The sequence below is a fragment of the Dendrobates tinctorius genome, unplaced genomic scaffold, assembly GCF_039654945.1.
Source record: "Dendrobates tinctorius isolate UK_male_01 unplaced genomic scaffold, ASM3965494v1 ptg000320l, whole genome shotgun sequence".
Classification (NCBI taxonomy): domain Eukaryota; kingdom Metazoa; phylum Chordata; class Amphibia; order Anura; family Dendrobatidae; genus Dendrobates; species Dendrobates tinctorius.
Window position 1 is genome coordinate 1687672 of NW_027361987.1, and position 22614 is coordinate 1710285.

At 43.8% G+C, this 22614-nt stretch overlaps 1 pseudogene; it reads left to right on the plus strand.

The window, feature by feature from the left end:
• Positions 1-261: 261 nt before the first annotated feature.
• Positions 262-22614, plus strand: part of LOC141073916 (uncharacterized) — a 71100-nt pseudogene continuing 48747 nt past the window's right edge.

Genomic DNA, 22614 nt, shown 5'->3' on the forward strand with positions numbered 1-22614 from the left:
TGGTTGTTGTAAGCGAACTCAGCCCAAGGGAGCAAGCTGGACCAATCGTTCTGGTGGGCATTGGAAAAATGTCGGAGATACATCACGAGAGTTTGGTTCGTACGCTCCGTTTGACCATTAGATTGAGGATGGTAAGCGGAGGAAAAGTCCAGCGTTACTTCCATCATCTTGCATAGGGCCCTCCAGAATCGCGAGGTAAACTGAACCCCTCTGTCCGAGACAATGTGCTTGGGGAAGCCATGGATCCGGAAGATATGAGATATGAAAATTCTCGCCAGTTCGAGAGCGGAAGGTAATCCTGGTAGAGGGGTGAAGTGGGCCATCTTAGAGAAGCGGTCCACGACCACAAAAATGACGGTGTGGCCCGAGGACTGAGGCAGATCCGTAATAAAATCCATCGCAATGTGTTGCCACGGGGCCGAGGGAACCGGAAGTGGGTGCAAGAGACCAGAGGGTCGCTGCCGGGGAACCTTGTTCTTGGCACAAGACAGGCAAGAGGCGATGAAACTTCGGACATCTTGAGGCAGGGAGGGCCACCAATAAAAGCGAGAGATGAGGGAGAGCATTTTCTTGAGACCGACGTGGCCGGCTAACTTGGTGGCATGACCCCAATGTAGAACTCGCCTCCTGTCGTTGTCTTGGACAAAAGTCTTGCCGGGAGGTAAGGAAGTCAGGTTAACAGGAGCGACTACGATAAGCTTGCTAGGCTCCACTATGTGTGAAGGCTCCTCCTCTTTATCAGAGACCAGAAAGGATCGGGATAAGGCATCCGCTTTGAGGTTCTTATCACCAGGACGAAAATGGAGCTCAAAATCGAACCGGGTAAAGAATAGCGCCCATCTGGCCTGCCGAGGGTTAAGCCTATGTGCAGACTGAATATATGCTAGATTCTTGTGGTCAGTGAAGATCTGGAGTGGGTGTACGGCTCCTTCCAGAAGATATCGCCACTCCTCCAAGGCTAGCTTAATGGCGAGCAGTTCTCTGTCTCCGATGGTATAGTTTCTCTCTGAAGGGGAGAACGTCTTTTAGAAAAAGCCGCAGGTGACCAACCGTCCGGAAGGAGATCTCTGAGAGAGAACCGCACCGGCTCCGGTGGCAGAGGCATCCACCTCGAGTGTGAATGGCTTGTTAGCCTCTGGACGGTGTAGCACGGGAGCTGTGGCAAAGGCTTGCCTCAAGGTTCGGAAGCCGTTCTCGGCTTCGGTAGACCAGTGGTGAGGATCGGCTCCCTTATGGATCAAAGCGGAGATTGGAGCGGTCAGAGCGGAAAAGTGTGGAATAAACTGCCGGTAATAGTTGGCAAATCCCAGGAACCGCTGGATTGCCTTGATTCCCTGGGGACGCGGCCAATTGAGTACGGCGGTCACTTTTCCAGGGTCCATGCACAAGCCAGAGTTGGAAATGATGTAACCCAAGAACAGCAGTGACGACTGTTCGAAGGCGCATTTTTCAAGCTTGGCATAGAGATGATGTTTTCTCAGACGAAGTAGGTCTTGGCGTACATCTTTTCTGTGCGTAGACAGATCCGGGGAAAACACCAGGATGTCGTCCAAGTAAACCACCACGCAGACATAGAGAAGGTCTCGGAATATGTCATTAACAAATTCTTGGAACACTGCGGGGGCATTGCACAAGCCGAAGGGCATAACCAGGTACTCATAGTGGCCGTCTCGGGTGTTGAAGGCGGTCTTCCATTCATCGCCAGAGCGGATCCGGACCAGATTGTAGGCCCCCGAAGATCTAATTTCGTGAAGATCCTTGCACCCCGTAGACGGTCAAATAGCTCCGGAATAAGAGGAAGGGGGTATTTGTTCTTAATGGTGATATCATTGAGACATCTATAGTCTATACAGGGACGAAAGGACCCATCCTTCTTCTTGACAAAAAAGAATCCGGCTCCCGCGGGTGAGGGCGACTTGCGAATAAAGCCTTTGGCCAGATTTTCCTGGACGTATTCAGACATAGCCTGAGTCTCGGAAGGGGACAGCGGGTAGATTCGACCACGAGGCGGTGTGGAACCGGAGACAAGGTCGATGGGGCAGTCATATGGACGATGTTGAGGCAGGGTCTCTGCTTCCTTCTTGTCAAAGACGTCCAAAAAGGCCCAATAGGCGGAAGGTAGCTCGGTAGACGTCAACCTAGAACGTGAGGAATCTTGCGGCTGTACGGTGAGCAGACACTTATTTTGGCAAGGTTGGCCCCACCGCAGGATGTCTCCAGAACGCCAGTCCAGGATAGGTTTGTGTGTTCTTAGCCAGGGAAGGCCCAAAAGAATGGTATGGGATAAAGAAGGCAGCACGTAAAATACTATCTTCTCCCGGTGCAAGGCTCCGACCTGAAGTTCCACTTCTTCTTCAGTGACCTGAGTAACGGACTCCCAGAGGGGTTGGCCATCGACCGACGCAATCTGACGAGGGGTCTCCAGGGATCTGACAGGAATCCGAAGTCTCCTAACCGCCTCAAGTTGGATCAAGTTACAGGCTGCCCCAGAATCAATATAGGCCCATTCAGAAAAACGCATAGTACCTAGATGCAAAAGGACAGAAAGAGTCAAGGGTAGAGAGGAGTCACAATTACCTAGGGAGGCCTCTCTTACCTGTCCTAGGTGGAGGCGTTTCCCAGACGAATGGGGCAAGAACGAAGAAAGTGAGACGCACTCCCACAATAGAAACAGAGCCTCTGTTCGACCCTTTCTCTCCGACGCTCCTCTACCGGTTTGAGGCGATCCACTTGCATGGGTTCCGGTACCGGGACCGAGGAAGCTGACATTGGGCGGGAACGGGGTGGACTATGGGCAGCCGGTGGAGCGCGAGAAGGCCTTCTCTCTCTGGCGAGCTCTCGAGATCGTTCCTGAAAGCGTAGGTCGATGCGGGTGGCCAAAGAGATCAGGCTGTGCCGGGGCTGCGGCCGCGGTCTGGAGGGCAAGCAGGCGGTTATCCACCGAGGCCATGCAATTCAGGATGTGAGCCTGAGTGTCACGCTGCTGGGAAAGCTCCTGTTGGAGACCGGCGATCTGGCTGGCACTCCCTGGATCCGAGGCCTGCAACGACGAGAGGCGGGACTCCATTGTCTTGAGGAAGGGCATGATCCTCCCGTAGGAACAAAAGTTCCTTCTGGGTCGGGGTACCAGCGGGGTCCATGGCCTGATCGTTCTGTGAGGCTGGAAGGACTCCAAGGGTGAACCCACAGGACCGCGACGACGAACCTACCCCTGGGCGAGCGGGCCAGGTGTACCACCCCCTATACAGGGAGCGTTTGGGGCAGGCCCGGAGGAGACTATCGCCGCGGAAGCTGATACCTTGGGGACAACTGGAGGAGTAGACCGTCAGTCACCGGGATGAAATGCAGACAGGACCGTCCGAAGGACACAGGAAGAACGGCTGCAGGGCTAAATGGAGAGGATGACCGGGGCACAGGAGCAGGCAGGGACAGACAGAAGAGGCACACACGGGAGGAGGCAGGAACGGACTGGACCAGCCGGCTCTGGAAGAAAATGCAAAGGCGGTGAGAGTTCAGCTAGTGAAGCAAGGCGGTATGCTAAAGCAAGGCTGGGTGCTAGGCAGGATTTAGGTGGACCCGAGAGTCTGTCATGGAATACCATAGACGATCAGGCAGCGATCCAGAGGAGAGGCTGCCTTTTATAGGGATATGAGTTCCGAGTCGGATCAGCAGGGTCATGGGGGCGGAGAGAGAACCGGCTAGCCAGTGCTGAGACCCGGGGTGTGAGCTGCGCATGCGCCCCGGGCAGAGCAGTCAGGCTGACTGCGGGGCAAGAGGCTGGAGTGCCGGCGGGTGCGCGCCCGCTGCAGGGGCGCGCTGGAACGGCGGGCGCGCTCGGAGGCCACGGGCAGCGTGGAGCCAGAGGAGGACGCGGCAGGAGCCGAGCGCGCGGTGGAGGCGGCGAGCGTGGGACCAGCGGGAGCGGTAAGCGTGACAGTGTCTCTGGAGACTTCCCCCCACCTACCCCCGGAAATTGTTAAGTCAGCTCTACTCAAATGTGTCTGTCACTAAATAAACCAAATGCTTGAATGTCAAGACAGTTCAAAAACGTGGTTCTGTGTGGAAGATTGTAAAGCCGTCATGGAGGCATAAGGCTAGCAGTGATGGGCATTGTGGGTAATAATAGCGGGGATCATGCCTCATTCCTCTCTAGGAACATACACGACATCTTCTCTGGGGGTTCTTTCTTGGTTCAGTTACTGGGATGAGTGCAATAAAATGTCGCTCAGTGAGTCTTCTGACATCTTCAGATTCTAAAGGATTGGTGGGGACAAAATTTTCAAAAACAAGATTTTCAGTGACCTTTTCCTGATAATCAAGGAAAGTATCTGCATTTCCAGCTTTTTTGTATAACACAAAAGAATTATATGTGGCCACCTGAAACAAATACATGACTAACTTGTTATACCAGATATATGATTTTCTTGATACCTGGTATGGCTGTAGAATCTGATCTGCAAGGTCCACACCCCATATATTTGTTGTAGTCAATGTCAGACACAGGTTTTGGAGTAGTGGATCCCCGTTGGTCTGCAGTGGCCCTTGTGGCATCTGTGTGGATCGAGCGCAGGATAAACATATCTTTTTTATCCTTATACTTAAGGACAAGCAGCTCTCCATTGTGTAAAGCCCCTGACTGCACCTTTCAGAACTTTTTGCTGACCAATGATTGTGGAGACCTCTGACGGTTTTTGTGAATGGTCCCACAAGCCCCTATGTTATGTTCAACCAGACTTTTAAATAGAGGTATGCTGGTGTAGTAGTTGTCAACATACAGATTGTAGCCTTTTTGTAAAATTGGAGTTATCAGCTCCCAAACCATTTTTCCAGATGTCCCCAGATAAGAGGGGCATCCTGTTGGGTTTAGTTGGCTGTCTTTCCCCTCATAAATGTGAAAAGCTGATGTGTATCCGATTGAACTCTCACACATTTTATAGAGCTTTATTCCGAACCTTGCCCTCTTAGAAGGAATAAATTGCTTGAGGTGCAGTCTTCCTTTCAATTTTACAAGGGACTCATCAATGGAAATGTTTTCTGTTGGGGTGTAGAGCTTTAAGAACAAGAACTTTTCTGTAAAGTCTTCGATGATCGGTCTGATTTTGAATAGTCTGTCATGTTCTGGGACATTTCTGGGCAGGCATTGACTATTGTCATTAAAATGCCAAAATCTCATGAGCATTTGATAACGGGTCCTAGGAAGAACGGCAGAAAACATAGCGGTTGCTTGAACAGGGCGGTTGGACCAATAGGACTGAATGCTCATTTTTTTAACAAGCCCCATAGCGACTGTAAGTCCTAAAAAATTTTTCAATTCTAGGACATTAGTTGGTGTCCATAAATTTGACCTAGCATAATAGGATCGTGGATTCTGGCTGATGAATTGGGACACATATAAATTTGTAGGACAATATGCTCTAGCAAGCTATCTGTCAGAAACAAATTAAAAAAAATAATTGGTCCCAAATTTTCCACCTCCACATTTATACCAGGAATGGCATTAAAATTAGGGATGAATGGAGTAGCCGAATCCGAAGCCTCCCATCTGGGAAATGCTACATCAAGAGGCAAAGCCCCTTGGACATTGGTGTGCGCCAATTCTCGAGCACTAGGGACAGCGCTAGTACTGGGCATTGTTCCCTGAGTTGGAGACATTTCTCCAGAAGCGCTATTTGTCCTTCTTGTTGTACTGGTCCTTGTGTGTGAGGATGGACCAGAATCACTGCTCATTTCTGAGCTATCACTGTCGCTGCTACTAAAGCCCTCGAAATCCACATCGCCATCTGACACTGCACTTTCTTCACTGTCAGAACATAAAAGTGCATAAGTCTCCTCTGCACTATAATACTGACCGGCCATTTTATTCATTTTTATTTTTTTACCGGAAATTGAAAACTACGACGTGACCAAATAATTGGGGAAACATTTGAGAAAAGCCTAATTCTTTAGCCTAATCCTAACTTTAGGATAAACCCTAACTTTAGCCCCAACACTAACCCTATCTATAGCACTAACCCTAACCTGCCTTATTTGTATTTTTTTACTTTATACCACAATCGCTGACTGACACAGCTGTTCCCAGCAGCTCTTGTAACACTGTTTCTCCTCTAATCTCTCACTGACAGGAGATCTGAGGAGAAACAGCGTTTTTATGGGGCAGATCGTCCGGGAAAGTTGATTGCTGCAGCAAACTTTCCTAGTGATTTGTTTCATTGGCTGGTGTGACGCTGATGTCATCAGGACCTGAACAAATCAGATCTCAATGAGGTCAAGGGTCACAGGAAGCGCTGTGCGGTGGAATCCCCTAGTTATAAGGTATGTGGGGTCCCGATGAGCACAAAACCGCCAACCGTAGACAAATGTCCGCGCTGCACAAAGCCCTGCTAGCGCCGACGTTTATCTAACGTTGGTGGTCACGAAGCGGTTAAGTTAAGGGTACAATCATTTCTATCCAGGCCTATTTCATGAGTTTTATTTTTTTTTTAATTCTGTGGAAACCTGGTTGAAAAGCAATGTCTGACTTTCATTTGCTCATTTTCATAGATTTTTTTATTTATTATTACTTTTGTCAGATTCTTATTTCTGTGACCATTGTGGGTTTTTCTGTCATTAAACGAGGGGCACCAACAATTTTAACCACGTGTGTAGGAGGAATGAATATTTTGACGCCACGGCCACTTCCCGGAAATTAACACTTAGTGGATGTTGGAGAGTGAAAATTACACATTTGCCATTTTATTACCCAGCACATAGTGCCCAGATTGTGCTCCAGGAGACACACACCACAAATTAAGTGGATTCTTCTCACTATAATATTGCTAAATACAGGGATCCTAAATGTTGTTTGCGCACACTGCAAGACTCCGAAGGGAGAGCGGATTTTGCTGGATTGATTTATAGAAACTCTGTTACTTTTCAGCAGCCTTTGAGCCACTAATAGTGTGGGAACCTCTGTTTTTCCACTGACAGATGATGGACCTGAGTGGGGACTTGTTTTTTGTGAGATGAGAATTGGTATTATTTTCACCTACATAACATTGATTGTTCATTCTGCCTCCCAAATATTGAATAAAAAGAAACCAAACAGTTGAACACCGCACACTACTCGTTCATCCAACAAGGTTTTCTATTAGACTGTGAACTGTCATTGTCTTGGTAAATAATTAAAGTTTTTTACATAGCTTGCCATTTTTATGGACAGTTTAAGTAGAAATGTTCAAAAATATAAAACTCAAGGATATTTTATTAAAAATAATTTTTTTTTTTTATCTTAGCAGATGAATGTACCAGGAGATCAGAGGGACAGCTGACATCTTCAAGTTTTAAATCTGATGATCTTGAGATCCTACAAGATACAACTGAAGTGATTGCCATTACTCCAGATATAGTATCATCCATTCACAGCAAAGATCTGTCATCTGATCCTATGAAACAGGTCCCATCTTCTGATTCATTACTGACTAATAAGGAAAATCAAAGTCACAAAAGAGGCATTACAAAACAAACTGCTCCTTTAGCAAAGAAGCTTTTTTCATGTTCAGAATGTGGGAAATGTTTTGCATGTAAATCATTGCTTGTTGCTCACCATAGAACTCACACAGGGGAAAAGCCTTTTTCCTGTTCAGAATGTGGGAAATGTTTTAATCAGAAATCGGTTCTTGATAGACACCAGAGAGCTCACACAGGAGAGAAGCCTTTTTCCTGTTCAGAGTGTGGGAAATGTTTTAATCAGAAATCGGTTCTTGATAGACACCAGAGAATTCACACAGGAGAGAAGCCTTTTTCCTGTTCAGAATGTGGGAAATGTTTTACACATAAATCAGATTTTGTTACACACCATAGAACGCACACAGGAGAGAAGCCTTTTTCCTGTTCAGAATGTGGGAAATGTTTTACACATAAATCAGATTTTGTTACACACCATAGAACGCACACAGGAGAGAAGCCTTTTTCATGTTCAGAATGTGGGAAATGTTTTCATAAAAAATCACTTTTTCTTATTCACCAAAGAACTCACACAGGAGAGAAGCCTTTTTCCTGTTCAGAATGTGGGAAATGTTTTAACCAGAAATGGCATCTTCTTAGTCACCAGAGAACTCACACGGGGGAGAAGCCATTTTCCTGTTCAAAATGTGGGAAATGTTTTAACCAGAAAGGGAATCTTGATATACACCAAAGAACTCACACAGGAGAGAAGCCTTTTTCCTGTTCAAAATGTGGGAAATGTTTTGCACATAAATCACTGCTTGTTACTCACCATAAAACTCACACAGGAGAGAAGCCTTTTTCCTGTTCAGATTGTGGGAAATATTTTATCCGGAAAGAGAATCTTGTTAGACATCAGAGCAGTCACACAGGGGAGAAGCCTTTTTCCTGTTCAGAATGTGGGAAATGTTTTGCACGTAAATCACTGCTTGTTACTCACCATAGAACTCACACAGGGGAGAAGCCTTTTTCCTGTTCAGATTGTGGGAAATATTTTAACCGGAAAGGGAATCTTGTTAGACATCAGAGCAGTCACACAGAGGAGAAGCCTTTTTCCTGTTCAGAATGTGGGAAATGTTTTGCACGTAAATCACTGCTTGTTACTCACCATAGAACTCACACAGGGGAGAAGCCTTTTTCCTGTTCAGATTGTGGGAAATATTTTAACCGGAAAGGGAATCTTGTTAGACATCAGAGCAGTCACACAGAGGAGAAGCCTTTTTCATTTTCTTAATGTGGGAAATATTTTACTTGAAAATCAACTCTTAATAAACATCAGAGATGTCACATAGGGGAGAAGCCTTTTTTATGTTCATAATGTTGATATAGTTTTAACGGCGAGTACTCCGGCAGCTGTGCTCTGCTTGTGAGCAATGCATTATGTCCCTGCCATGTGCTGCTTACAAGCATGAACCAGTTGCTGGTATCAGAGCAGGATTCAGCAAGGGAGCGCCGGGTAGGTAAGTGTAATGCTTTTTTTTTTAATGTTTTGTGATGGGGCCATGGATACCAGGATGGGGGCCAATTATATGGATTGGGCTATGCATACCAGGACTGGAATGGGGGGCCAGTCATACCCGAATAGTGATGGTGCCCTGCATACTAGGAAGAGATGGGGGCCCTGCATACCAGGATAAGGATGGGGGCCATGCATACTACGATGAGATGGGGCACTGCATACCAGGAGCGGGATGGGGCCAATCATGCCACAATAGGATGGGACCCTGCATACTAGGATAAAGATGGGGCCATGCATACTACGATGAGATGGGGCACGGCATACCATGAGTGGGATGGGGCCAATCATGCCACAATAGGATGGGACCCTGCATACTAGGATAGGGATGAGGGATCTATGTATACCAGGGTAGGGATGAGGGGGCCATGTGTATCAGAATAGGGATGAGGGGACCATATATACCAGGATAAGGGATATTAAGTACAGAATTAACCACATTTTTTGCTTCAAATTTTTTTTTCCTAATTTCCTCTAAACCTAGGTGTGTCTTATAGTCCAAAAAACACGGTTTATATATATTTTTTTCTCAGTGAACTCATTCCTTATGTTTGGCCTCATTAAAATAAAAACACTCATAGTCCGCTGGCGTGCCGGCTCCAATTCAGTGGTGTTGAGACTCACTGTCCCGGGGCTTATGTGAGGTTCTCACATCACACGAGCCCTGCACCCAATCAGCGTCAGCTTCACTGCTCCTTCCTTCGGACATATTGAACATGAACAGGAGGCCAGGGCTGCGGCTGCTCTCTGACGGCTTCATGATGCTTGATTTGTCCGAAGGTGGGGACAGTGACGTCAGCGCTGATTGGGCACACTGCTCACATCACATAACAACCTCAAGACACCCAAGAAAGCAGGTACCGAAAACCTTTTTAAACATCAAAAATCCCACACAGGGAAAAGTCATTATTATACCTAGAGTGTGAGAAATGAATGACACGAAAATCGTATTTTGTTGACCTTCAAAAATAACTCAGACGAGGAGAACCTATATATATTATTCACAAATTGTACAAAAGCATGATGCACGTGGCGTGTGTTCAAGGATGGAATATTATATGGGAGTTTTATAAGATAAATTCAAGGTGAGAATATTATATGGGAGTTTTATAGGATAAATTCAAGATGAGAATATTATATGGGAGTTTTATAGGATAAATTCAAGGTGAGAATATTATATGGGAGTTTTATAGGATAAACCAAATACCAACAGAAAATAAACGACCCAAAACAAACATTTATCATTAAAAATACCTCCTCTTCATTAGGTAAAGTATGAAAGAATTGCTCCATATTCCGATACCCGTCGCATCTTCATTTTTCATGATCTTGGGTTGGGTGAAGGCTTATATTTTGTGGGCCGAGCTGACGTTTTTAATGATACCATTTTGGTGCAGATATGATCTTCTGATCGCCTGTTATTGTATTTTAATGCAATAGTGTGGCGACCAAAAAACTTAATTCTGGCATTGTTTTACGTTTTTTCTCATTACGCCGTTTAGTGATCGCGTTAATTCTTTTTTTATGTTGATAGATCGGGTGATTCTGAATGCAGCAATACCAAATATGTATTTTTTTATTGTTTTATTTTAAATGGGGCAAAAGGGGGAATTTGAACTTTTATATTTTTTTTAATTTTTTTAATATTTTTAAAAACTTTTTTTTTACTTTTGGCATTGTGAAGACATACAGCATTGTTCCTTAATTAACTAGACGACTATTTTTTAGCAAACGAAGAATAATAGAATGTTATCTGTATGTTGGCTTTAAATTTAAGTGTTGATTTCTAGTTGGTCAAGAAAACAGACTTTTGTTTGTGTCAGCCGGTGATAGTGACTTTTATTGTGCGCTTATCCTTGATCACTAGTGATGTTTGCTGATATGCTAATTATGCGTTATGTTATGGAGCCAGTTTGTTGACTTCTAAAGCAGAGAGGGAAAAACTATGCAAATAGTTTAAATAATCAAGTAATGCTACTTGTTCTCATCTCCATTCTTACCCTTAATGTAAATACTGAATGAGGGACACTTGTTAAGTGTACAAATAGGTTACAGGCCTCTGTATAAAGAGACAGAGAGAGAAACAGCTAGAGAGATTCTGCCAAGACATCTATACATCCCAAAAGGACCAGAGACAGGACGGCAGCCATTTACATCATGGCTCCATCACGAAGGTCACGGATCTTTCATTCTATAGGAAACAACCTAGGGGTTTTCAGCCTTGGTTGGAAGAATACAGATCTGCTCCATTGACCATCGCTGAACCATGGATACGTTTGGGGAAGCCAGGTTGTGATTCTCGGATCAAGTGGCTTTGCACCTTGTATGGACTCAATGGACTGTCATCTTCCTACACTTGTTGTTACCCCATCTCTGTGTGCGTGCCACAGGTGGAGTAGTTGACAACTGACATGTGCCGGAAAAGATGTGGGCTCAGTGATGGGGAAGAGTCTTGAGGAGATCATTTGCATATTCCCAGTGCCTTCTGGGATAAGTGAAGAGTCTCCACGAGCTCAACGATCACTGGGTTTTGGCCGTTGCAGCTGAAAAGAGGAAATCGGAAAACCAGGGGAAGAGTCTTGAGGAGATCATTTGCATATTCCCAGTGCCTTCTGGGATAAGTGAAGAGTCTCCGCGAGCTCAACGATCACTGGGTTTTGGCCGTTGCAGCTGAAAAGAGGAAATCGGAAAAACTGCGCGCCGATAGGCGCGCGAAATTTGGCTCATCTTTCATCTTTTTAAGAAATCTCAAGATGGAAGAGGCCAGGAGCCATTTGGTGAGCTGCATTTCTTGCTACATGTTCACAGATTTACCAGTGGAAAAGCCAAACTTCACATGCCACAAATGCAAGCTTGTGTCCCTGTTGGAGGAAAAGTTGCAAAATCTCGAAGAGAGGTTAGCTACGTTGAAGATCATTAAGGAAGGTGAAGAGTTCTTGGACAGAGCAGAATTATCTCTTCATGTTACAGAAAGAGAAGAAATTCGAAGTGCACCTGAAGAAACAGAGGAATGGAGACATGTGACCCAGAGAAGCAGGAGGATCAGGAGGCAGTCAGCACCCATACTGCTCAGAAACCAGTACCAGGCTCTCACGCAGGAAAACGATGAAGAAATACATCAGGATAAGACTTTGCCAACAAACAGCAACCTTGTACGCCCTCAGAGTCCTCCTGGATGGAGAAAGAAAAATGTTATGAAGAAGAAACGGAGAGTGGTGGTCATGGGGGATTCCCTGCTGAGAGGAACAGAGGCCGCTATCTGCAGACCGGATATAACTACAAGAGAAATGTGCTGTCTTCCAGGTGCAAAAATTAAAGATGTGTCTGACAGGAGATCAGGACTCTTCAGACCTACAGATGACTACCCATTCCTGCTACTACATGTGGGGACAAATGACACCGCAAGAAACGACCTGGAAATCATCTGCAGAGACTTTGAAGACTTAGGCAAGAAAGTGAAAGAACTGGGAGCGCAGGTGGTCTTCTCTTCCATCCTCCCAGTGGATGGCCATGGAACAAGGAGGTGGAATAAGATTCTGCAGGTGAACAACTGGCTACGTCGATGGTGCCGTCAGCAATGATTTGGATTTCTGGATCACGGAGTGAACTACTTATACGATGGACTACTTGCTAGAGATGGGGTGCACCTTACGAAGACTGGAAAGCATGTATTTGGAAGTCGCCTTGCTACACTTGTAAGGAGAGCTTTAAACTAGAACAACATGGGAAGGGAAGCAAAAGACCAGAAAAAGCCATACACCTGACAAATGCTATTGAGAACTCTGCTATTAGAAGTGGAAAGGAAGAACGAAGACAAAAGAATCTAATTAATAAAAATATTGGAGAAAGAGAAACCAATCACAAACTAAAATGTTTCTATACTAATGCACAAAGCATGGGCAACAAACAAGGAGAATTGGAACTACTAACACAGGAAAAGAAATATGATGTCATTGGAATCACTGAAACTTGGTGGGACAATACACATGATTGGAATACAAGACTAGAAGGATACAACTTATTTGCAAGAAACAGACTTGATAAACGAGGAGGGGGTGTCGCATTGTATGTTCGAAACGCGTATATCTGCACAGAGATTGAAGCTTCAGAGACTGGGAGTTCTGTGGAAACTGTTTGGGTAAGAATACAAGGACAGAACAATGGAAAGGACACCATTGTAGGCATTTACTACAGGCCGCCTGTGCAAGCCGAAGATATAGATGAACTCTTTATGCATCAGATGGCCATGTTCTCCAAAAAATATGACATAGTTGTCATGGGAGACTTCAACTATCCAGACATTTGTTGGGAATCTCTCTCAGGCAAAACTAACAGGTCAAGGAAATTCTTATCCTCTCTTGCTGACAACTTTATCTTCCAAAAGGTAAGGGAGAAAACAAGGGGAACTGCTACCTTGGATCTAATCCTTATAAACAGGGAGGAAATGGTTGAGGAGGTAAAAGTGGCTGGGACCCTAGGAGGTAGCGACCATGCTATATTAGAATTTTGGATAACTAGAGGTGGAAGACCTGTGAAGACTCAGACGTCAAGGTTAGATTTCAGAAAGGCAGATTTTAAGGGATTCAGAAAGAGAATTGGAGGGATCCAATGGCTGGATATCCTTAAAGACAAAAATGTCCAGGAAGGATGGGAAATCTTGAAAAATGAAATTCTCAAAGCACATGTTAACAATTCCGAAAAGAGGGAAGAATAGGAAGCATTTAAGGAAACCAGGATGGATGAACACAGAACTTAAGCACATGCTAAAAAGGAAGAAAAAAATGTTTATAAAATGGAAAGAGGGAGGCATATCTAAAGAAGAATATAATGCTGTCTGCAGAACCTGCAGGGCACAAATCAGATTAGCTAAAGCTGAAAATGAACTGAGGCTTGCAAGAGATGTCAAAAGCAATAATAAAGGATTTTGGGGATATGTCAAAAGTAAAAGAAAAGTCAAAGATGCTATAGGATTTTTACAGGATGAAAATGATGAAATGGTAAGACAGGATGTTGAGAAGGCTGAACTTTTAAATTCCTATTTTGCATCTGTTTTCTCTCAGAAAGGAAATGCAACATCAACTGTTATTCACTGTCCTATTAAGGGAATAGAAGAATCCAGGATATCTATAAACAGAAAGATAGTGAGGAAACACTTAGCTAACCTAAATGAATTCAAGTCTCCAGGTCCAGATGAATTACACCCCAGAGTACTGAAGGAGATAGCAGAAGAAATTTTTGAACCCCTCTCCATAATCTTTGAAAATTCTTGGAGAACAGGAGAAGTGCCAGAAGACTGGAGAAGAGCAAATGTTGTTCCTATCTTCAAAAAGGGGAAGAAGGTGGACCCAGGCAACTATAGGCCGGTGAGTCTGACTTCTATACCAGGAAAGATCTTTGAACAAATTATTAAACAACATGTATGTCAATACCTGGATAAAAATGAAGTGATTAAACAGAGTCAGCATGGGTTTCTAACTAATAAGTCATGTCAGACTAACTTAATTTCCTTCTATGACGGTATCACTGATTGGGTGGATCAAGGAAATGCTGTAGATATAGAATATCTTGACTTCAGCAAAGCATTTGACAAAGTCTCTCATACAATCCTTATTGAAAAAATGACTAAGTATGGAATGGACAAGGCAACTGTTAGGTGGATTCATAACTGGCTTAGTGATCGGACCCAAAGAGTGGTCGTAAATGGCTGCACATCCAGTTGGAAGAATGTCTCAAGTGGGGTACCACAGGGCTCTGTCCTGGGCCCTGTATTGTTCAACATCTTTATCAACGATTTAGATGAAGGAATTGAGGGTAAACTGATTAAATTTGCTGATGACACAAAGCTAGGAGGGATAGCTAATACTAGAGAAGAGAGAGAGAGGATTCAAAAAGATTTAAATAAACTGGAGAAGTGGGCAGCAACTAACAGAATGGTTTTTAACAGGGAGAAATGCAAAGTACTACATCTGGGCAATAAAAATGAAAAAAGCATATATAGAATGGGAGGAATAGGGCTAAGTGACAGCACATGTGAAAAAGACTTGGGTATACTAATAGATCACAGACTGAATATGAGTCAACAGTGTGATGCAGCAGCAAAAAAGGCAAATACAATTCTAGGATGTATTAACAGAAGCATACAGTCTAGATCACGTGAAGTCATTATTTCCCTCTACTCCTCTTTGGTCAGACCTCATCTGGAATATTGTGTCCAGTTTTGGGCACCACATTTTAAAAAAGACATCAACAAACTGGAGCAAGTTCAGAAAAGAGCGACCAGAATGGTGACCGGTCTGCAAACCCTGTCTTATGAGGAAAGGTTGCAGGATTTGGGAATGTTTAGTTTGCAAAAGAGAAGACTGAGAGGAGACTTAATAGCTGTCTACAAATATCTAAAGGGCTGTCACATTGTAGAAGGATCAACTTTATTCTCATTTGCACAAGGAAAGACTAGAAGCAATGGGATGAAACTGAATGGGAAGAGACACAGATTAGATATTAGAAAAAACTTTTTGACAGTTAGAGTGATCAATGAGTGGAACAGGCTGCCACGAGAAGTGGTGAGTTCTCCTTCAATGGAAGTCTTCAAACAGAGGCTGGACAGACATCTGACTGGGATGATTTAGCGAATCCTGCTTTGAGCAGGGGGTTGGACCAGATGGCCCAGGAGGTCCCTTCCAACTCTACGATTCTATGATTCTATGATTCTATGGAGCCCACATCAAAGGAAGGGAGTCCGACATTGGAATACATTTATGCCAAATGTCGGAAAGGGATTAAAGGGGATTGTTTTTACAGAGACAGAAGTGGTAATCAATCATGTATACATACAGATAATTACAAAAATACACAGCTTCTAATGGTAAATAGTATAGAGTTAAGACAAAAAAATATAATTTGTGTAAACCATGTGTAGCTATAAAAATGCAGGCAAATGTCAAATGTTGTAACTCCACAAATAATTAAGAGTGGTGTAAGGTATGAAAGTGTGGTGTACTTAATTATTTGTACCAACTGGGGGTCTGTATGTGGGAGAGACATGGCAAAAACTTAGAACAAGGATGAATTCTCACAACTACACAATAAGAGAAAAAAGAATAGATCTACGTGTGGCAAAACATTTTTGTAGCCCTGATCACAGCACCATGGACATGAAATTACTTGTATTAAAAAGGTAACTTCAAATCTCAGAGAAACAGAAGGATCTGGGAGTATAAACTCATGACAGCCTTTGACACTCTCAATGCAGGAATGAATGTGTCGCATGGATTCATGTCTTTTTATATCAATTAAGGAATTTTCTTCTCAGACCTTGTGGGGCATCACAACACAGAACCAGACCCCTATCAGGGGACAATAAAACTTTCACACTCCTAATCTATGAACTGTTCCAATATTTATGACCACCACTGTTTATCCCTCTCCCATAATGATAGTTCTACTTCACGTCATTTGTCTTACCTATTGCATTATGTCTGTGCTATGTGATTCTTCAGATTTTGTATTATTCTATGCCTGAAGAGACCTGAATTGTCTGGAAAGCTTGCAATGTGTTACCATCTTTTCAGTTAGCCATTAACCCCTTTACCCCAAGGGTGGTTTGCACGTTAATGCCCGGGCCAATTTTTACAATTCTGACCACTGTCCCTTTATGAGATAATAACTCTGGAACGCTTCCATGGATCCTGGTGATTCTGACATTGTTTTCTCATGACATATTTTACTTCATGTTAGTGGTAAAATTTCTTTGACATGACTTGCATTTATTTGTAAAAAAATGGAAATTTGGTGGAAAATTTTGCAATTTTCCAATTTTGAATTTTCATGCCCATTAATCACACAGATATGTCACACAAAAGACTTAATAACATTTCCCACATGTCTACTTTACATCAACACAATTTTGGAACCAAAATTTTTTTGTTAGGAAGTTATAAAAGTTAGAAGTTGACCAGCCATTTCTCATTTCTACAACACCATTTTTTTTTTTAGGGACCACATCAAATTTGAAGTCACTTTGAGGGGTCTATATGATAGAAAATACCCAAAAGTGATACCATTTTGAGAGCTGCATCCCTCAAGGTGCTCAAAACCACATGTCAGAAGTTTATTAACCCTTCTGGTGCTTCACAGGAATTTTTGGAATGTTTTAAAAAAAAAAAAAATGAACATTTAACTTTTTTTTATAAAAACATTGCTTCAGATCCAATTATTTTTTTCCCCAAGGCTAACAGGAGATTTTGGACTGCAAAAGTTATTGTGCAATTTGTTCTGAGTATGCTGATATCTGATATGTGGGGGTAAACCACTGTTTGGGCGCATGGTAGAGCTTGGAAGGGAAGGAGCGCCGTTTGACTTTTTCAACACAAAATTGGCTGGAATTGAGATTGGACGCCATGTTGCGTTTGGATAGCCCCTGATGTGCATAAACAGTGGAAACCCCCACAAGTGACCCCTTTTTGGAAAATACACACCCCAAGGAACTTATCTAGATGTGTGATATGAACTTTGAACCCCCAGGTATTTCACTAAAGTTTATAGCGTCTGGGCGTAAAAATATGAAAATCATTTTTTCCACAAACATGATTTTTAGTCCCCAATATTTTATTTTCCCAAGGGTAACAGTAGAAATTGGACCTCAAAAGTTGTTGTCCAATTTGTCCTGAGTACACTGATGCACCATATGTGGCAGAAAACTACTGTATGGGTGCACATTGGGGCTCGGAAGGGAAGTAGTGACGTTTTAGAATGCAGACTTTGATGGAATGGTCTGCCGGTGTCATGTCGCATTTGGAGAGCCCCTGATGTGCCTAAACAGTGGAAACCTCCCACAAGTGACCCCATTTTGGAAACTAGACCCCCCAGGGAACTTATCTAAATGTGTGGTGTGCACTTTGAACCTCAAGTGCTTCACAGAAGTTTATAACGTAGAGCCATAAAAGTAAAAAATATTTTTTTCCACAAAAATGATATTTTCTAAGCCAATTTTTTATTTTCTCAAGGGAAACAGAAGAAATTGGACCCCAAGAGTTATTGTGCTAATTGTCCTGAGTGCGCTGATACCCCATATGTTGGGGTAAGCCACTGTTTAGGTGCATGGCAGAGCTCAAAATGGAAGGAGCGCCACATTTTACTGTTATGGTTTGAAGGTGCCATGACACACTGGGAGAGCCCATGAAGTGCCAGAACAGTAGAACCCCCTATAAGTGACCCCATTTTATGAATTACACCTCTCAATGAATTCATCTAGGGTTTGCAGTGATCATATAGACATCATAGGTGTGTCACAGAATTTTATACCATTGGGCAGCCATGCGGAGAGACTCGGGAGGAACGGAGCACTATTTGCCTATTCAAGTGAATGGGTCTGTGCACATGTCAGTGTGTTTCCACGGACCGTTTGTCCATGAGCAAAACACGCTGATGTCGATTTTTAATGTCAGCGTGGGCCACAAAACAGCCAGCATACGTGCACACATAAAACACATGGATGTCATTCATGTGACACGCATCGGCACCGGGGAAGAAGCGTTACAGTAAGCGCTGTTCCCCAGCTCCAGGTGCTGAACACGACTCTCATCATTCTCCCCTGCTTGTGCCGATCGCCGCCACAGTACCAGTACCAGAAATATCAGGACACGTGAATGAGGTGTTATAGCGGGTTTTTACGCTTGGCAGCTGTCACACACTAAAAGATGCTTTTCATTGTAAAAATAGTTTTTGCATCACCACATTTTGAGAGCTATAATTTTTTGACATTTTTTGATCGCTTTGTATTCTGATTTTTGGACGCAGAATGAACAAAAATCATCAATTCATGAATTTCTTTTGGGGGGGCGTTTATACCGTTCCAGGTGTGGTAACATTGATAAAGCAGTTTTATTCTTTGCGTCAGTACGATTACAGCAATACCTCATTTATATCATTTTTTTATGTTTATACAATAAAAACTATTTTATATAAAAAATTATTATTTTTTCATCGCTTTTTCTTAGAGCTATAACTTTTTTATTTTTCCGCTGATGACACTGTATGGGGGCTATTTTTTTGCGGGACAAGATGTTTTCAGCGGTACCATGTTTATTTATTGATCACGTGTTTTTCCACTTTTTGCTTGGCGGTATGATGACAAAAGCGTTGTTTTTTGCCTTTGCTTCTATGGTGTTCACTAAAGGGGTTACCTAGTGGAACAGTTTTATAGGGCAGGTCGTTATGGACGTGGCAATACCAAATATGTGTACTTTTACTGTTTAGATTTTTTTAATTCAAATATTTAATGTTAATAAAAAAGTCAATATTTATTCTATTATTTTTTATTTATTTTTTTATATTTTTACAATTAGTTACATGTTTTTTTATTTCATTCTATCTTTTACACTTTGTCCCACTATGGGACAGTCATTTTTTGCAGGCTGATCGCTTTTATGGCAGGCAGATGAAGCAGCATCCCCATGTTATAGAACAGGGGTGGGGAATCTTCTTTCTTCCAATGGCCATTTGGATATTTATACCATCCTTTGGGGGCCGTACAAACTCCGCCCACAAAGTACATCCTGTCTCTGGCACTGGTTTCATGACTCAATCTTTTATTGTATGCCCTTCAATGTTCAGTAGTGAACACTGCGTGTGTGTGCTAACAGAGCAAGAAGAAATTAATGAGCTTCTGGCAATCAAAATACAACTCCCTGCCCAAGAATGCAGTCCCTGAGAATCTGCTCGGGGGCCTGATAAAAGGTCATTGAGGGCCGTAAATGGCCCTGGAGCTTGAGGTTACCCACCCCTGCTATAGAAGCTGTCAGCGCTACACTTAGTGCCGTGACACTGAGAGACCGCCTGACTTGCACTGCGCAAGACCAGGAAGTTTCTTAGCCCCGGATCGTGACAACATCGGGTTACCATGGCAGTGATCACGACCTTGCGTCATGTTGTGGGGTCTCCGATCCAAAGGCAGAGGGACTGTCAGCCCTCTGCCTGCTCCTGGAATGTTGTGATCGTGTTCGATTGCAGTATTTCAGGGGTTAAAATGCCGGGAGCGGTCTGTGACTGCTCCTGGCACTTAGTGCTGGGTGTCAGCTGTGAGAATCAGCTGACACCTGGCCGCGATCGGCCGCACACCACTCGTGTGTGCGGGCGATCGCCGAGACATACTATTCCGTCAATGGTCAAATTGGCCCAGGTAACATGGACGGAATAGTACGTCTGATGTCAGAAAGGGCTTAAACACTATACCACCCTGTTATGAATGGGTCACCGACGAGAAAAAAGCAAAACAAGGTAAGTCACAGAAAACCAGAGAGGTTGGTAACTATGCAGATTGCAGATCCCTGATCCTACCACACAACTAGCAGCAGCCGTGGAGTGTACCTACAATGTTCCTAGACGCCCGTCACGGCCGGAGGACTAAATAAGCCTGAAGCATGAAAAGGGGAAAACTAACTGCCCCAGAGCAGACCCCAAAGGAATAGATAGCCCCCACACATGTATTGACGGTGAAAAAAGATGAAGGCACAAACACAGGCAGGAAAATAGGTTGAGCAAACGATGGGACCCAAACTAACTAGAGAGGAAAGGAAAGACACTGTCTGCAACCTGCAAAAAACCCTACAAAAATAATGTCCAACACTTCTGATAGCAAAATTAACCCTGAAGTCACTAGACTTCTCCCACTATATCAGCACTCTGAAATATTCTGAGACAGAGCAAAAAGAGACCAAACTAGTAAGGGACAAAAAGCAAATTGGCAAAATACTGATAAATAAGAGTGGAAATTAAGCACAGCCCCCAGCAGGGGCTGGCTGACCACACAAAAAAACTGAATAGACCAACAAAATCAAGTGTGAACATTAGCAGAAAAACAGCTTTAGATGACTGGAACAGAGCTGAAAACCAAGACCTGACAAGCCAGAAGGAATCACCAGCAACTGAATAGGGCATCGGCTGTCTTAAATCCAATCTGAGACTCCTGAGATCCAATCATCATCCTCATTCTCAGGTGGCAGATCACCGATCAAATCAGCCTCACTACCTCCTGTTACCACCAGAGGGAGTCTGGAAGGAGAACTCACAACTGGTGAACCAGAGAATGAACTCACAACAGTAGACCCCTTGAGGAGGGGTCACCGAAGCCTCATCCACGCCACCAGGCCGATCAGGATGGGCCCGGTGAAAAGCACGAACCAATCTATTGGCATGAATATCGGAGGCAGAGACCCAAGAATTATCCTCCTGACCATAACCCTTCCATTTGACCAAATACTGGAGTCTCCGTCTAACCAAACGAGAATCCCATATTTTCGCTACCTCATATTCCACATTGCCTTCAACCAACACAGGGTCAGGAGGTGCTGCCATAGGAACCACTGGCTCAACAAACCTCTTCAACAGAAATTTGTGAAATACGTTATGGATCTTGAACATAACTGGAAGAGCCAATCGAAACGAAACAGGATTAAGAATTTCCAAACTCTTATAAGGACCAATATATCTTGGCTTAAATTTAGGAGATGCAACCTTCATAGGAATATTCTTAGACGACAACCAAACCATATCACCCACTTTAAACTGGGGACCAATGGTCCTATGCCGGTTGGAAAATCGCTGGGCCTTTTCCTGAGAGAGTGACAACTTATCCACCACTTGGTCCCATATCTGATGCATTCTCTTAACCACAGTGTCCACACCTGGGCAGGACGAAGATTCCACTTGCCCTGAAGAGAATCGAGGATGAAACCCAAAATTACAGAAAAAGCGTGACATCAAAGTGGCAGAACTAGCTCTATTGTTCAGTGCGAATTCGGCCAAGGGCAAAAATTAGACCCAATCATCCTGATCAGCAGATATAAAGCATCTCAAATAAGACTCCAAGGTCTGGTTTGTTCTCTCAGTCTGTCCATTGGTCTGGGGATGAAATGCGGAGGATAAGGATAACTGAATTCTCAGATAGGAACAAAAGGCTTTCCAGAATCTGGAAACAAACTGGACTCCTCTGTCGGACACAAAGTTCTCAGGAATCCCATGTAACCGAACCACCTGTTGTAAAAACAAGGGCACCAACTCAGCGGAAGATGGCAACTTTGGGAGTGGTACAAGATGGACCATCTTCGAAAATCTATCACAAATCACCCAGATAACAGTCATTGTCTGAGAGACAGGAAGATCAGAAATACAATCCATTGAGATATGGGTCCATGGCCTCTTGGGCACCGGCAAGGGCATCAGCAACCCACTAGAATAAGAACAGGGTTTAGACCGAGAACAAGTCCCACAGGACTGTACAAAATTCCTGACGTCACGAGATAAGGCAGGCCACCAAAAGGACCGACTCACCAAATCTATGGTACCAAAAATACCTGGATGACCAGCCAATCCAGAGCAATGAATTTCAGACATCACTCTCTTTCTCCACTGGTCAGGAACATGCAATTTTCCCATAGGGCAACACTCAGGTTTATCCTCCTGAAATTCCTCCAGGGCACGTCTCAGATCGGGCGAAATGGCAGAAAGAACTACCCCCTCACCTAGGATGGTAACAGGCTTGGTCACATTAAGAGAATCAGCAAAGAAACTCCTAGAAAGGGCATCTGCCTTAACATTCTTAGTGCCCGGAAGAAAAGAGA